Here is a 15723-nt window from a genome sequence, read left to right as displayed (position 1 = left end):
GTCATGGAGCACTCAACGTTTGTCCCTGTTCTGAGCATCGTGGCTGCTGGGAAGGTCCTGTCCGTAGTATCTAGCGCAGTAAGAAGGCAGAGTACAGAAGCACAGCACCTGAACTGAAGAAAGTCTTAGTTGCCTAAAAGCAGATGCTGATTGTGAGCAGTAGCTTTGGTTCTTCAGGCTTTTGTGACTAAGAGGATGGGCTGGGCAGTTTTTCTCACTGCTGCACCTTTTGCTGAAGGAAATAAATAATGCGCAAGGTACTCAGCCCCTTTGGTGCATGAGCTTCCACAATTATCCTTTCCCCTACTTTGTGATGAAAAATGTTTGAGGTGCCCCTGCAGCATTAAATTGTCAGCAGTGTGTCTGAAAACTTAAGAGGATATAAAGCGTATGCAACTTGAGGCACAGAAGTTACTAATGTATGCAGATGATACTGTGTTCCTATGAAAAGACCTAACAGCATCTGTCCCAGAAACATTAAATGTAATATCCAGATTTGGAGTCATCTCAGGCTACTGGATGCAATAACAATACCCTTGTCAAAACGCTTTCCATCAGTTTTAGTTGCCCTGTGGAAATTGAAATGGAAAGCCAAGAATGTAACTTACTCAGGGATGGAATTAAAATATGTGGTTAAACTGAATGGTTGAGGAGAACGTGGGCTAGGTAATCACAGAAAGAACAAAGGGATCCTTGAAAACTGAACTTCGCTCAATCTCAGCATATGGGCGAGTCCCTGTGAACTGCATTGCATTAGACCTAAATTATGCAGCAAGGCCTCGTGATGTATGTAAAAGCTGCAGAGTTCTGCATAACCCTTTGCTGATCTCCTGGAGTTTCTTTTCAACTAGTCTAAAAGTGCACCAAAAAGGCAAGAAAAAACAAGGCTAATTAATAAGTGATACTTATTTTGCAGAGGTTTTTTGTTCTGCTCTAATCAGTTCTGGCTGGTGACAGGGATTTGGTAAGCACATGTGGAGAAAGGGGGGGTGAGAAGGGAAAAGCAGAAATGATGGGAAGCGTGCCTGTGGGTGTAAGGGCATCTACACGGATAAAAGGTTTGCACGTGTGGGGAAGCAGCATCCACTCAAGGGTACTAAAAAAGCTTTCGTGTCCATTCAGGTAGCTCTTAGATACTTCCGATGTCCGAAGACAACTTCTGCTCACCTTCAGGACAAGGCTGCAACATTTTCCCTTTTTACACCTTTTTCTCAGGGAATTGTGATTTAATGCCTCTATTACGTCCTGCCTCCTCTTTCACAAGCAACTCTGGCGGAAATGAAGTAGCAAACAAGTCAGGCTGTCTAACTTGGAGGAAATTGCAGCCCCAGGGAAAAGGCAGGAAAGCAAGCTGAGGGCAAGAAAATGACCATTTTTGTTGGATCGTGGAGTAGCCAGAGAAATCTGCATAATCTCTAATGAAGGCAATTAAGAGAGTGTTTGTCTGACTACTCACAATCATATGCATAGCACACATCAGTGCCAGTATACCTCAGAGGCAGCAGAGATAACTGCAGCTCAAATACTATCATGCTTTTCTGCCATTCCCTTTTCAAACATACAAAAAGTAATTTCCCTGTTAGTTTCGGGGGGGTTGGCACAATAAGAAATGAAGGCCTTACATAAAGGCTACTTCAGTATTTGCCAAATTTTATCCTTTATTCAGTGACATCTGACACAATTCAATTATGGCTTGTCAAAAGCATTCTCCACTGTGGAATAGAGTGGAAAAACAGATTACACACAAATGGCAGTGGACTGTTACACTCAACTAGGGGACTAACAAACTCTTTGCTTTCTTACTAAGATGTGCAAAGAGAAGGTGAAGCACACTGAAAGAGGGGTGAAATGAAAAGATCAAGAATACAGCAGTGGAAGAACAATGTGAAATACGGGAGAGGAGATGCCATGGCCTTTAGCATGGAAGAGCAGCAATGTTGCACCCTGCACAGGAAAAGCTCTGTGAGTCTCTGGGTGTTGGGAAGAGGAGAGTTCCTTTGGGGCAGTTGGAGCCACAGTTACCTGTGCTGGGGTAGGAGGATCCCCTTACTTCATTTGTCTATCTGAGGAGAAAAATGTCTTTTGAGGACATCAATCATGAAAAGTGCAGGGGGCTTGCTTTAAATTTGCAGGGTATTTAAATTAGCCATGAGCACTTAAATAGAGCATGGCTAGCTGTTTCTTGCAAAATGAATAGCTGTATCAGTGCAGTGTTCCTATCGGACAAATCTATTTGGTGGGAGGAAATTTTGAGAATCTGATCTGGCTTAAATACTCTGTTCTGTCATAGAATATGGCCTGCTGGTAAGCCAATTTAACTTTATGCAATGTTGGCTACCAGGGGAAACTTGAACAGCATATATTGGTGTAGTCTCTTAACTGCCACGTAAAAACTCAGGTAAAAGTGAAACTTTTAAGTTTTCAGTTACCAGTTTGTCAAACTTGGATCAGAGAGCACAGGGCATATGCAGTCACTTGTCTTAGCTTTTAGATGGTGCTGCTGCATCCCCACCACATGATTTTTTACTAAAGATAGGTTTTTATAAGACAGATCACAGCAATCATGAAACATTTGTCAGAAAATGCTTTCATTGGCAGATCTTCCTGGCTGCCTCCTAAGATTTAAGGTCAAGGCCTAATGGCATTGGAAGGTTTTATTTTCTTAGTAGTTGTACATGGTTTTCAACAGGGGCAAGCATCATAGAGCTCCCATGGCTCCATTTAAAAAATGTGTTTCAGGTGGTACCAAAATAAAATGCCTCGATCAAAGAGTCACAACTACTCTTGAGAGAAAGGGATGGAACATAAACCTGGGTTTCTTGCCAGCCTTTGTATTTCACTGAAGAATTTCCACTCCCTACAGCTGTGTTTAAGGTCGTCACTTACATAAATGCTTCCTCGCTGTTTCACTTTGTGATAGCATGTCAGTGTGGACATGGCAGTACTGTGGTCACTCAGCAGTGTGTCGTGGTGATGTAACCCTTCATGGTCACAGAGGAAAAGGAAATGGATCTGCTACCCTAAAACCACAGGTAATAATCAATTGAATAGTAAGAAGTGCTCCAAAAGTTGTGCAGAACTAAGTCTTTTGTTAAAGAAGATAGAAGCACTAGAAGGCAGCACAGCTACCCAAATTTGAATGAGGCTAGTGTTACCAAAATCCAGAATAAAACTCCTTAACAGCAATGAGAAGTTAAGAAGCAGGCACTCCTTTACTGCAGCGCTGGGCAACATGGGGGATCGCTCCACCTACCGTGTGCACCTGGCTAGTCTAATGATGCAGGTTAAATACACACCTGTTATACATATTCACTAAATTTCTGGAAAATGTTATACATAATCATTAACTTTCCGATAAATCATTAGCATATATAAATGTCTCTTCATGCAGGCACAGTGAAGGTCTCTGGTGGTCTTCAGAAGCCCTCTGGTGGTCTTCCATAGTCTTCCTCACTTGTCCGCTTCTCGACCTCTCTTAGGTGATTCTACGCAGTACGATTCTCACCATCATCTATATTAGTTTACATAAAAATATATACTATGTCTATTTTTAAATTTAACCTTTCTAATAATTGGTCCTTAAGTCACACCATCTTATTAATATTATTATGTTAAAACAATCATTGGTTAATCTCACTTAACTCTACTGATTGGAATCCTCAATAATTAGATCGAGGTGGGAAGGGTAAGGGGTTTCCAAGCAGCAAACTAGTGTCCATAGTGGTTTCCTTAGTTTCCTAAAACAAAACACTACAAACCAACAAATCTTTGTCAAAGTTTCTGTGGTTAACTGATTTTAGACAGTACTTGAATTCTTATAGTTACACATAATACATTTTCTAAAGTTCCTAAGTTCCTATGACTACATTTCAAACTTAACACTCCCATACCTATGCTTCACAATTTTCTACTTCTTAATCAAACCAAACTCTTTTATATAATTAGATTTTAATTTCTTTATCAAAATATTTGCAACACTAGCACTTCAGCTGATTAGTGACATTCTTACCTTGTTCTTTACAAAGTGATGCTTCCCTGATGTATGGCTTTCATCTTTAATGACCGTAAGAGTTTGGCCTGACCTTACTTCTGACAAGGCTAATCAAATAAAGCAGTCAAGATAGGCGAGAGGCTTGTTTACATGCAGCATCAGAGTAGCGTTCTCAACGATCCAAAAGAGATTTGGGTTAACTGGTGCTGTGTCATGGCCACCCATGCTATTCTGGTGTAATACTGGTATAGCAGCACCTAGATCCGGTATGGGCCCTGACATGACTCCCCCTGATTGTCCCTTTGTATCACGTAAATTTCTTGGCTACTGGGGAGACTTCAAGAGGTGCCTGTCTTGCTTCAGTGAGAATCTGTGAATGAATGGCTTTCAAACTATCTTTTGATGTACTTTAGTGTGGCACAGACTAACAAGGCAAAACTTCATCTCTGAATAGGTGTTCCTGTAGTATCTTAACCTGCTTGAGGTCCTTTGATTTGAAGGTGCTTAAAAACGTAGCATATATTTTAGACAGAGTTTTCCCCTTTTTTTAACGTACTCAGTGCCTATTAAACATCCTGCCCTAAAAGAGAAAGGAGGCTGGTGGTCTTTGCCCTAACTAAAACAGGGTGAAGTCCAGAAGTGTGATAAGGCAGTAGGGAGTAGATGGGGAAGGAGCAACATGAAAGTAACAATGATAGCTTCATTTTTTAATGATTTCAGCCTTATTGAGAACTGTAAGACAAGCATGTGTATATTGCTGAGAATTAAACAGTGGTTTCTAGACTGAACATTTCATTAGATTTTGTCCAGAAATAACTGTGGCCCCGTACTCCTCATTCAATCTGGCTGACAAAATAAAGACTGCCTGTATCAAGGGATTTAGCATTGTGTTTGCCTGTATCACCAGTTCCACTTCCCTGCTTTGGTAAGTCTCCAATATGCCTGCCATAAAATGCTAAAACTTTACCACAAAGATTTCAGGTTTTCTGTCTCCACTGGAATGCAGTTCTGGAATTATGTTACTCAAAATACAAAGAACTAAATGATCAGTTCACTTCCCTGCCTGCTTCTGGTGTTCACCATCACACCAGTAACAAATGAGCAGCTACTATTACCTGCATTTGGATGTGGTGGCCTGTGAAAAGCAGGGAAATACATTCTCAAAAAGCATTTTTCTAATTGTTCCAAAGTGAAATAAGATGATAAGAGGAAATTCAGAGTGATATATCATGGGTTTTTGGTAGAGTTTTTTTGCTTTGTTGATTTATTTTCTAGGAAAAATCTAGCTTGGCTGAGTGTGTGATTAAGTAGCTGACGGAATAATTCTTTACAGAGAGGAGAAGATGCCAGAACATGTGAGTGGTGTAAAACCAGACTGCACAGAGGATTAGAAAAGGTACAGGGAGGAATAATTTTGCATTGGCAGGAAGTAGACTTAATAGTACTTTTTTAGCTGTAATTTTTATGATTCTATGGCTAACCGGGGAAATGTTTAATGTTCCTGATACAGCAACTGAAGGTAGAAGAAGGAAGATTGACATACCCAGCACTGTTATAATTCATTCCATTACTTCACACAGGGCTTTTATATTGTCACGCCCATAAAGCGCCAGTGTGTGCGCTTATAGCCAATTCATCTTTATATACTGCTGCTGATCCCATTGAAGTGAATGGCAAAACTCCCATCAATTTTAATAGCGGTGGGATATGGCCCATTTTGTAGATATACAATGTATATTTCCTGCACACACTATATTTTGTGTATAACGTGCCTCTCGTCTGAGTTTCGGAGAATGTTTTATAAAATGGCTAAGTCACAACCATTGATGTAGTCTCCAGCTGATGAGATAACACGATCTGTCTCCAAAACGAGATTTAAAGGTTGACATTTATCTATTTATTTATTTTAGGCACAGTATGCACGTAGAAGGTCTCCATGTACAAAGTACTGTCTTTGAAAAATTTGCCCAAATAAATTGTAGGAGGTAACTATGTTAGAAATAGATGTTACACTTGCAAGGTTAACATTATGCTTCAGCGTTTGAAAAATAGGAAGCATCAAAGAAAATTGAAGGCAGCATGGATCAGTGGGTTAGTACATTACACAACAGCCTGCAGCACTAGAGGATGAGAAAGGTCCCTTTTGGAAAGCATCTGTTTGGATAGGTACTCACTCAATTAGCAAGATGCAAACCAATTAAAAAAAAAGGTTAATTATTGATTCTTTGGATATTTTAGCTAGTGCTCTTACCGAGAAACATTTTAAACAGTGGTAAGGTGTCTGTTCCCTCTAGAATCCATCATCCTTGACCATATTTAAAGAAAATGTACAATGTATAAGCCATATTTTAGTAGCTGTAAACCCTGTTGGTTACGCATTGAAAGATTTGGATTCATAGCAGCATTCAGCATGTGCTGAATGGAATTGCTTGACAGGCTGTTGTCTTCACTCAAGAAGCTTCCTTTCTTCACAATAATGTATGCTGGAGAACAGTCACATTCCCAGCTTAATGAGAGAACAGGATTTGTAGAGGACTCAGATGGGAAGTTTGCAGTTTAACTAAAACTCTTAGAATGTAGTTGTGAGCTATGTACCAGTAGAGACTAGATAATTCAGCAGACTGCACAGCAGGTGACGGATCACCGAGCCTTACCGTACAATACACTCTTCCACTTGATGCTTGCTGCAGTCACAGGTCCTAGAATTGGATTATGCAAAGACTTCGTTACGAACTCTTTCCTTGACTGGATGTATGCAAGAGTATCTGCAGCTTGTTGAAGTATGCTTGCCTTTAGTTAGTGCCATGACATTGAAGAGTATCTCTTTATGAATGTGTTGATTTAAGTAGCTGTGCTATGTTCGGGTGACACAGTAATTGGAGAGACAACCACGACCATTCTGAAGGACATAAGCATCATCTAAACGTACAAGCAGTCCTCTTGCATCCAGTCCCTTACAGCCACTCTTGGAAAACAGTAGTTATCAAAGACACATAGGAATTGACTGGTTTTGGTTGGCTGTTTTTCACCATCTTGGTAGTTTCAGAGGTTTGTTTGTTTGTTTTTTAAAATACATAAGTAGTCTTTTTTTTTTTTTTAAATTATAGGCACAAAGTTGACTTGAACTGTTAGGCCGGAATTTATATTCCTGGGTGGTTCTCAAGGGAGTGCAGATGTTGAATTCAAGCACTGAAAACACAAAGTGCTGAAAACAGTTTCACTTAGAGCTATGTCTCAAGTGCTGAACTGTGCAGCAGAACACCATTCATTGTAAAGCACCTATAAACCACCACTATGGCTTTGTGGAGAGGATGGTGGTGTGCCTATAGCACTAGCCTGAAGTTCAGGAGGTCCAAGTTCAGTTCCTAGTTTTTCTATTGATTTCCTTTGGGTAATTTGCTTCTGAGGTGATTTTTAGACACACTTAGTGTAGGCCTGACTCTGCTATGAAAATCAAAAATTCCTGTTGACTTATCTGAAAACAAAGACTTACTGAAGCACATTGGAAGTTTTGTCCTCAAAGTCTCCCAGTCTCATTTTTCCATCTGTCTACTGAGAATTGTGTGTTTTACTCATAGAAATGATGCGAGGATAAATTCTTGGATATGTGTGAGCTACACAGATCTTAGAGAACAAAAAGCAAGCTTGGCCCAGTAGCACTTGTTTACTTTGTAAAGGTCTGACTGACTCCACCAATTTCCAGAAGCTGACTAACCTGGGAATTTATTTTTTAAATTATAAGGCTACTTTTTAATGAGAGGATTCATTATTTTTACTGAGAATGTACAATGCTTTAATAGCAGAGGGTGGGGATGAGGAAAGCTTTTTGCCACACATTTTCTTCATGTGTCCTCTCTTAAAAGACAGTCTTGCAACCCACAGCAGCTGTTGGTAGCCTGCAAATTATTTCTGCCCTCCCTAGCAGATGTCACAGTGGCAGTTGGCAGTATACTGTGAACTCCAGAGATGTCAAAGACTAAAATAAGTGAAAGCTGTTAAACAAAAAAAGCTATAAATGTTATTTCTTAGACAAAAAATTATAAATGCCTGGGCTTCTGACAAAAGCCTGTCTCCCTTACATTTCCTTTTTGCAGAATACAAAATGCCCTAACTTCTAAACTCAGTTTTGCTTTAGTCTGAGAGAGCTATGCTGCTGCTTTTTTAAATTATTGATGCTTGACCCAAGAAACACAAAGGGCATGTTTTATTTTTCTTGAAGTTGCATCATACAAATTTGGTCCCAATGCAGAAGAGAAAGTGTTTTGGAAAAGCATTTACAGTTATGGGGTTGCAGAGGCAGGGGATGTCAAAAGGGGACGTTATAAAAATTCACTCTCTGAAGGCTATTCTGCTGCTTAAAGGAACACAACATTTTGTGGCTTTTGGCGTGGATTTGCAGCAGAAGTGGGTTTCTGGAAGGGGGAAATAGATGCTAGTCCTGACAAGAAGGGATGTCTGAGAAGGAACAGGAGAAGAGTTGTGTTGAGCTAAAGAAAAATAAAATTATCAGACTTTATGCTAGATTTAATTTCTATAGTTAAAGAAGTTCACAGGGGCTATGATTAGAATGAGTATTACACATATTGGTAAATAGAAAAATATGTATAAGATGGATTTTGAGCTCCAAATTTCCCATGCTGGAACCAAAATAGTGTAGCGTGCACCAACTATTTGGAAGAACGGGTAAAAAGAAAATTAAGATAATTATTGTACTGACTGGAATACCAATCTGTCAGTTATTTCCAGGTGTTTTCAAGTGACAGAAAATTTGAAACACTGGCTTTAAGTGAAAAAAAGAGTCTCAGGAACAAAACGGAACTCTGAACTTCTGGGGTTGTCCCCTTTCTATGGTCTGATTTGCATAAATTTGAGACATGGCGTTTCTCATACTATGCAAGCAGCAAGATCTTTATCATTAGAACTTGGGAAGCTCCAAGTTCAGGAAGTTGAAATGCAATGCCTGTGTTTCAACTGGAAGCTCTTTTTCACAAGGTGTTTCTGAGAATGAGGGCATAACAAGCTGTGACTCAGAAGAGACAGAATTATCATTACTGGTGACCAATTTTGGATGAGTTGTTTTAACATCATGCATTGGGCAGTCTCTTGGAGAACTATACGGAAGATGACATGGCAGAGTTGCTCTTTGCCAGCTCTACTGAATGGATCCACGTTTTCCTCTGAAGTGTTTGACAGTGACTCTTTGCAGGGATTCTAGATTTGACTGTATAGGCTTTGTTTGATGCGAGAAGGAAATATCTGTCTTTCTGTGAAAAATGGTCCAAACAGTATTTAAACAACAAAAAAGCTCCAGCTGCCCACTACACACATGTACACACATGCAGAGCCTTTTAGTTTTCTGCCTGAAAAATACTTATAAATAGCTAGAGTGTGATTAGGTTCATAGGATCAGAGATAAGGAAGTGAAACCTGATTAAATGCATTGGGGTGTGTTTTGTTTTTTCTGTTTCTGCCCCTGTTGGATTATTGATTTCTTTTGTATATTTTGAATAAGCAGAACTTTTGGAAGGAAAAAAAAAACAACAACAAACTATGCTAGGGATAAATGTCTTAATAATCTTAAGCTTTCCAAAGTTTCTTTTCCTTTTTTTTTGTTTTGTTTGTTTTCTTAAAGAAAGTGGCAAAACTGCTATTTCTGAAACAGGCTATAAAACAAGGGGAATATAAAAAGCTTTCTAAGAAAGCACATCCTCTGTTGAACCCTACATTAAAAGGAGAATGAGAACTCTTTCACTCTTTACATGATACCTCTAGTCTGTCTGAAACAGAGTAAGGTTAACAGTGGCTATGACCTATGTGTCAAAGTCATATTCACTTCCTTGGAGACTTAGGCTTTCAAAATCATTTCAGCACTTTGAAAATGTTAACTTAAAGCTCAAAATGGACAGAGTTTCAGTTAGTTCTATAAGGCAGCTCTTCCTCCTGCTACCTCGGTTACTTCAGGTACACAACTGCTATTGCTGATGGTGAATGGGAAAGTGCATTTGATCTGCCATAAGGGATTTTAATGAAAACATTGTGTAGAATTGTTTCGGAAAAGAAAAGGTTAAGTTCTGGTGGAATACCTGCAACTGGTTTACACTCTTTAATTGATTGTTGTTATGATGAGTACAGCAGGACTAGGCACAAATGGGTGTTAAATTTTGCAGTAGAAATGCCGTCATACCAGCTCATCTCTAACAGCCTGTATGTTACTGATTTGTCATTGATTTGTTATTAGTTAGAATTAATCATATTTAATTTTAATATTTTAGCAAAATTATATGTATGTTGTATTTTATATATTTAACCAACAACCAGTGTTGTTGTGAAATCCCCTGTATAGCCCTGTACCAAGGCCGGAGAAATTGGCTAAGATCATCTAGTAGGAACATTTAGAACTTAGATAACAAGATAAAAGAAATTAAAATCTGATTATAAAAGAGTTTGGTTTGACTAAAAAGTAGAAAATTGTGAAGTATAAGTATGGGAGTGTTAAGTTTGAAATGTAGCCTTAGGAACTTAGGAGCTTAGAAAATGTGTAATGTGTAACCATAAGAATTTAAGTATCGTTCAAAATCATTTAACCACAGAAGTTTTGACAAAGATTGGTAGTCTTATAGTGTTTGTTTTAAAGGCTAAGGAAACCGTTATGGACACCAGCTTGCTGCTTGGAAACACCTGAGAGGTCAAGAAGCGGACGAGTGAGGAAGACTACGAAAGACAACCAGAGGACTCTAGAAGACCACCAGAGACCTTTAGTGCGCCTGCGTGATGGACATTAACATATGCAAATGATTTCCTGGAAATCTGATGAATATGCAAATGACATCTTTGTAATCTTATGAATATGCATAAGTGAGTTCAATATAAGGTGTATTGTTTTGGTGACAGGTGTGCGTGGTTTGTGAGAGGACTCGCCCACGTACCCGGCCATCAATAAAGAAGTGTCTGCTTATCTACACTAAATTGGTGTTGATAAGTTTTTATTCCAAGATTTCGGTAACAGTATGTCCATGTTTAAGTCCAATTATGTTACAGGGTGCTGCTAAGAGGATACCTTTAGGAAGAGAGGACAGCACGCAAATGCCTGATGTTGGTGTAACAAAGGTAATTTCAGACTGCAAACCACTGCTTGGGCTAAGTATGTTTCAAAGAATCTAGTTGATGTCTTCATTCAGGCTCCAAAATGTATTTGGAACCTGACAGCCCACTCCCCAAGAAGAAAAAAGTTTAGGCCTGGGTGCAGCTAAGCCCATAGATAGCTAAGCACACAGATAGGTTTCACCTTCAAAAGAATGTAAGATCCGTGAGAAAAGCCCCATCCCTCTGGATAGCACCTTTCTCCTTGTGCTCTGCTGCCAAACGAAGTGCAGCCTGGCAGAATGGTCACTCGCTCCTCCAGGGCATCGCCACTGCTCTCCCTGGAGAGAGCACACAGGGGAGCTCAGCTGTCCCAAGTCACCTTGCTCCCTTTGCTGCTGCTTCTTACTGCTCTGCAGCACATTGCAGTTGTACAGCACCCTCCACTTTTGTAAAGAGAATGTTTTATTTTCTTTCTACCTGAAGTTTTAGGAGAGGTAAAAAAGAAAACCTGTAAGAACTGTAGGAGAGGCAAAAGTAACTCTGAATAGAGGTGAGCAGGATGGTTTGGTGGGAAGGAGAAGAGAATGAGTGCTTAAGGTGGTTACATTAGCATCCTATATAAATTCATTCAATCAGAAGCACTGGCAAGGATTACTCCCATGATTTTAGGTAAGCTGGAAAGCATATTAAGTGGTTCTCTCTTGCACTTTCTCTCCCAGCAGTCATTTTTTATCATACTGGGGGGCAAGGTATTGGACTAGCTATGTGGCTGGTTTGATAACGTATGGCTGACTTTAGGAGTTCTCACAGTGGGATGACTCACTTCACAAGCTCCCCCCCCCGACAAGGTAGCATTTAAAGAAAATGAAATGATCCTTAAAAACTAGTCTCATTATTGAATTTATAGTAGTATCATGATCCCAGCCTGCTTTTGGATTTCAAATTCCTGTGGGTAAGTACTAAACATGAAGATTTTCCTTCAAAATGGCAATGGTATTTCTGAATCAGCAAAATGCATACCTGGTCTTTGCTCTTCTTTCTTTGGTGTACTCCCTTTCTGACATCATTGGTTTAGAGCATTGATAAATCTGGAAGAAGCCAGTTCTAAGCACAGCCAGTTTGGCAGCAGCCTACCCTGGAGGAAGAAGTTAACAAATGTTATAAGTGATACTAGAATATCATTGTGTTAATGCCTCCTTACGTTTTATGTCATATATTTGTTCAGTGAGTTTAATGACGTGAGAGCGAGATCTGATTCTTTCCTCTTTCTGTCTTTAACTCATATTCTGTAATGACAAGTCTATGATGATTTCTTTGAACTTTTGCTCTTGTACTCAGATCAAGACGTGCTTAACCAATGTTAACATTGTGTCTCTCAGGGGCTTCAGGTAGGAGTATTTTTCTGTTCTATAATATCTAAATATTATTCAGTTGAATAACTGATTTTCTCACCTCTTCCAAAAGGTGTGATTATGCTTACACTAAAATGCAAGGTCTGTAATGAATGCCATCCTAGTAGGTTTACTGGAGGTTGGGAAAACAGTAAAAGTTAAGTGGTTGTTTTCTCCCAAGAATCTATTGAAACTGAAGTAAAAGTGAAGTTAAGCATCGGTTCATTCGCTTAATTTATATTGGATCTGAACTATTGCAACCTCTACTGTAGAAGAGCTGTCTTGGCTATTATCACATTTGGATATAGAGTCAGCTCTAATCTCGCTTAGTTTCACTTCTGTATTTCCAGGAAGGGTGAGTCTGTTGAGCCTTGCATACAGGCCTGTCAACTCATTTCCACTCGTAGCTATTGCCCAGGACTGATATTATAACATTTATCTCACAACCCTACTCCATTAAAGGATGTCAATACATATGTCAGACTTAAAGACCTCCTAACTGCTCTTACCTTGTAGCAGTCCCTGTTGTTCTGAATCTACACACTGAAAATCCTTAGTAGGTACAAATTCTCTCTGAGGACAGATGCTCCGCTGGTGTAAATTCTAGCAGGTTCAGCAGAGCAGTGGTAGCCAACACCAGCTAGGAATCTGCTCCATCCTTTGAGAGGGAAAGGCTTTCCAGAAGTTTTCACTTGCAAGATCCAGGCTTTCACATCGCCTTGGCTTAGCAATTAGTTTAGAACCATCCCTAGATGGTCTGAGGGTACAAGCCTCATCAAGTAAGCAGTGTGCTTTGAGCAAAAAAATCCCTCTGAAGATCGCTTCCTTCTCAGAGGAAAGGGAATGGTGTCCCTTGGTTTCCCCAAAAACATACACTTTCTGAAGACAGGAACGTACTTGTAGCTACTAGGGCTTTGTGTGGCTATTCAAAAGGTAGCTGGGATGGTAGCACACAAAAAATAAGAACCTGAAAAACAGGGCTCAAAGAAGGGAAGAGACATAAGACCACATTTAACAAGCTACTGACTTGCCTCCCTTTTTAAACATAGAGTTCTTTCTAATGTATGCTGTAGGCAAGCCCAGTCCTATCCTACCTAAAATAATCTGGCTTTATTCTCAGAGTAGAAGAGACTTGCATACTATCTGCTTGGTGAAAACTACTGTACATAGTTTATGCAGTGCTTGCAAACAAAGGTGCTAGTCCTATTTGAATTCCTGGAGCTGTAAATGAGTCTTACTCAACTTTTAGTGTCTAGAATGGTAAGAAGTTGCATCTACATAGTCAGAGAGAGATATATATATATACTGGTATGTATAATCATGTATATGTATATTCATGGGAAGAGTGTGTTAAAATGTAGTGACACAAATGTAATTTTCACTTCAATTTCAGAGAATAAAGCAAATCCAACTTCTATTGGTCATACTTCTGTACATTGTCTGCTTCAGAAAATGGGATTTGAAATGTTCAAATGAAATTAGAATGTCATGGCCTTGACCTGAATAGAAACAAGAATAAAAAAATATATTTATATAGAAGGTGCCCGTGTGATCTGTGGGGCTTCTAGGGCTGTTAATTTGAGAGCATTGTTAATTCAGTAGCAATAACCTCCTAGATTAGTGCAGTTGAGTGTCAATATTAATACACGACATTATATGCATTAAAAATGCTCCGTTTGCCCTTTTTTTTTTTTTTGTATTCTTTTTTTTTCCTCCTAACATGCATGATCAGTATCAGGTATAACACTCTAAAATTTGTATTATATTCAGCCAATCCAGATCTCATTACATTAGACAAACACTGTACAGGCAGAAAGTGGATCACATAAATGCCACTAATATTATTCATGAATTTTCCCACTGCAGTAGGTTGGAAATATGCTACAAATATTCTCTTATAAATGACTTTGTTTAAGTTCTGGTATTGTATTTCTGAATTTTTTCATTACTATTTAAGAGGTTTTGATTCATTTCTTCAGATAAAATTCAATACTGTTGCTGTTTGTTCTCTACCATTTATGATAATGTTGTTCCCTCTTACTTCCTTTCCACCTTCCTGCTGGTCTTTGGATGCCAATCTGTATCACAGTCTGGAACCTCAAATTGCTGTAGCTTTTCATAGAATAGGGATTCCTTTTTTTTTGTTTAGTGTGCTTTGAATCAGCCAAAATTTATGACTGCTCAATACTGTCTCAGCTACTGTAGGTAACAGTTTAATTACCTGTTGTCTTCTGATGTAAAGCTGTTTGCATACTGGTAATTGCTCTTGGACATGGTGTTGTAAACCAGCCCAAAATATAGGAATAGAAACATACAGATTATTTAGTGCATATATATAATGTAAAATTATATTATATATTATATATGTAAAATATATAAGTAAAAACCATATATAATATTGCATATAGCATGCATATGGTCTAGGACAACTGCAGGTAAGTCTTCTGGAGGAGTCTTATTAACGGAAAAGCTCCAATCTTAAATTGGACCATGCTGTAGTGTTTAGTAAAATTATTACCTGTGACATAATTTCTATAGGATACTTTAACACAATTTTAGAACAAGATTCTATCTAACAAATTCCACAGGTTTTCACAATAATTTCTGTATAAATCCATGGCATTTCTATGGTGTTTTATTGTTTCAATTATTCTTTTTTTTTTTGGGTTGCACAAGACCTTCCCATAAAGTAGTACAGCATCTTCTACTTGTGGCTTGCTACAGTCCTAGAGCAACCTGTAGTATAAAATTCAAAAGTAATATGCTCTTGGCAAGAACAGGTCTATGTTTATTAAGTATTGTTGATTATCTGAAAAGATCACTTGAGCATATTAGTTCAAGAAAGCTCTGCTATTGGTTATGGTATGTGTATGTTGAATGTCTTTCCTGGTCTGTCACTAAAAACATCAAGAGTATAATGATGACAGCCTAATAGTGGGTTCGAGCTTCAAAAAAGAAAGCAATGGTGAAATGGAAGGATGGGAAAGTCGATGAGTGTTGTGAGTTCTTTTTAGTGAGACTACTGCAGCTAATTCACAAATCTTTTCCCTCTTCTCTCACTCTCCTGTCTATTTTTGGAGGAGCAGGGGCCAGCAGGAGAGTTGGCAGATCTTGGGGCATTGCGTTATCCCCACTTTGTTTCACTCCCCTTCAGTTCTCACTAGTCTCAGGCCCTTCTGGTACGCTTCATCATTCACGTGGCCACGAGGTCTTGAAGGGTTTTTCCAGTGATGGTGACATTACTCACCGCATTACATC

This window comes from Buteo buteo, chromosome 8, assembly GCF_964188355.1.
Source record: "Buteo buteo chromosome 8, bButBut1.hap1.1, whole genome shotgun sequence".
In the NCBI taxonomy this organism is placed as follows: Eukaryota; Metazoa; Chordata; class Aves; order Accipitriformes; family Accipitridae; genus Buteo; species Buteo buteo.
The sequence above is the reverse complement of the archived record's forward strand: the minus strand, read 5'-3'. Positions refer to the sequence as shown.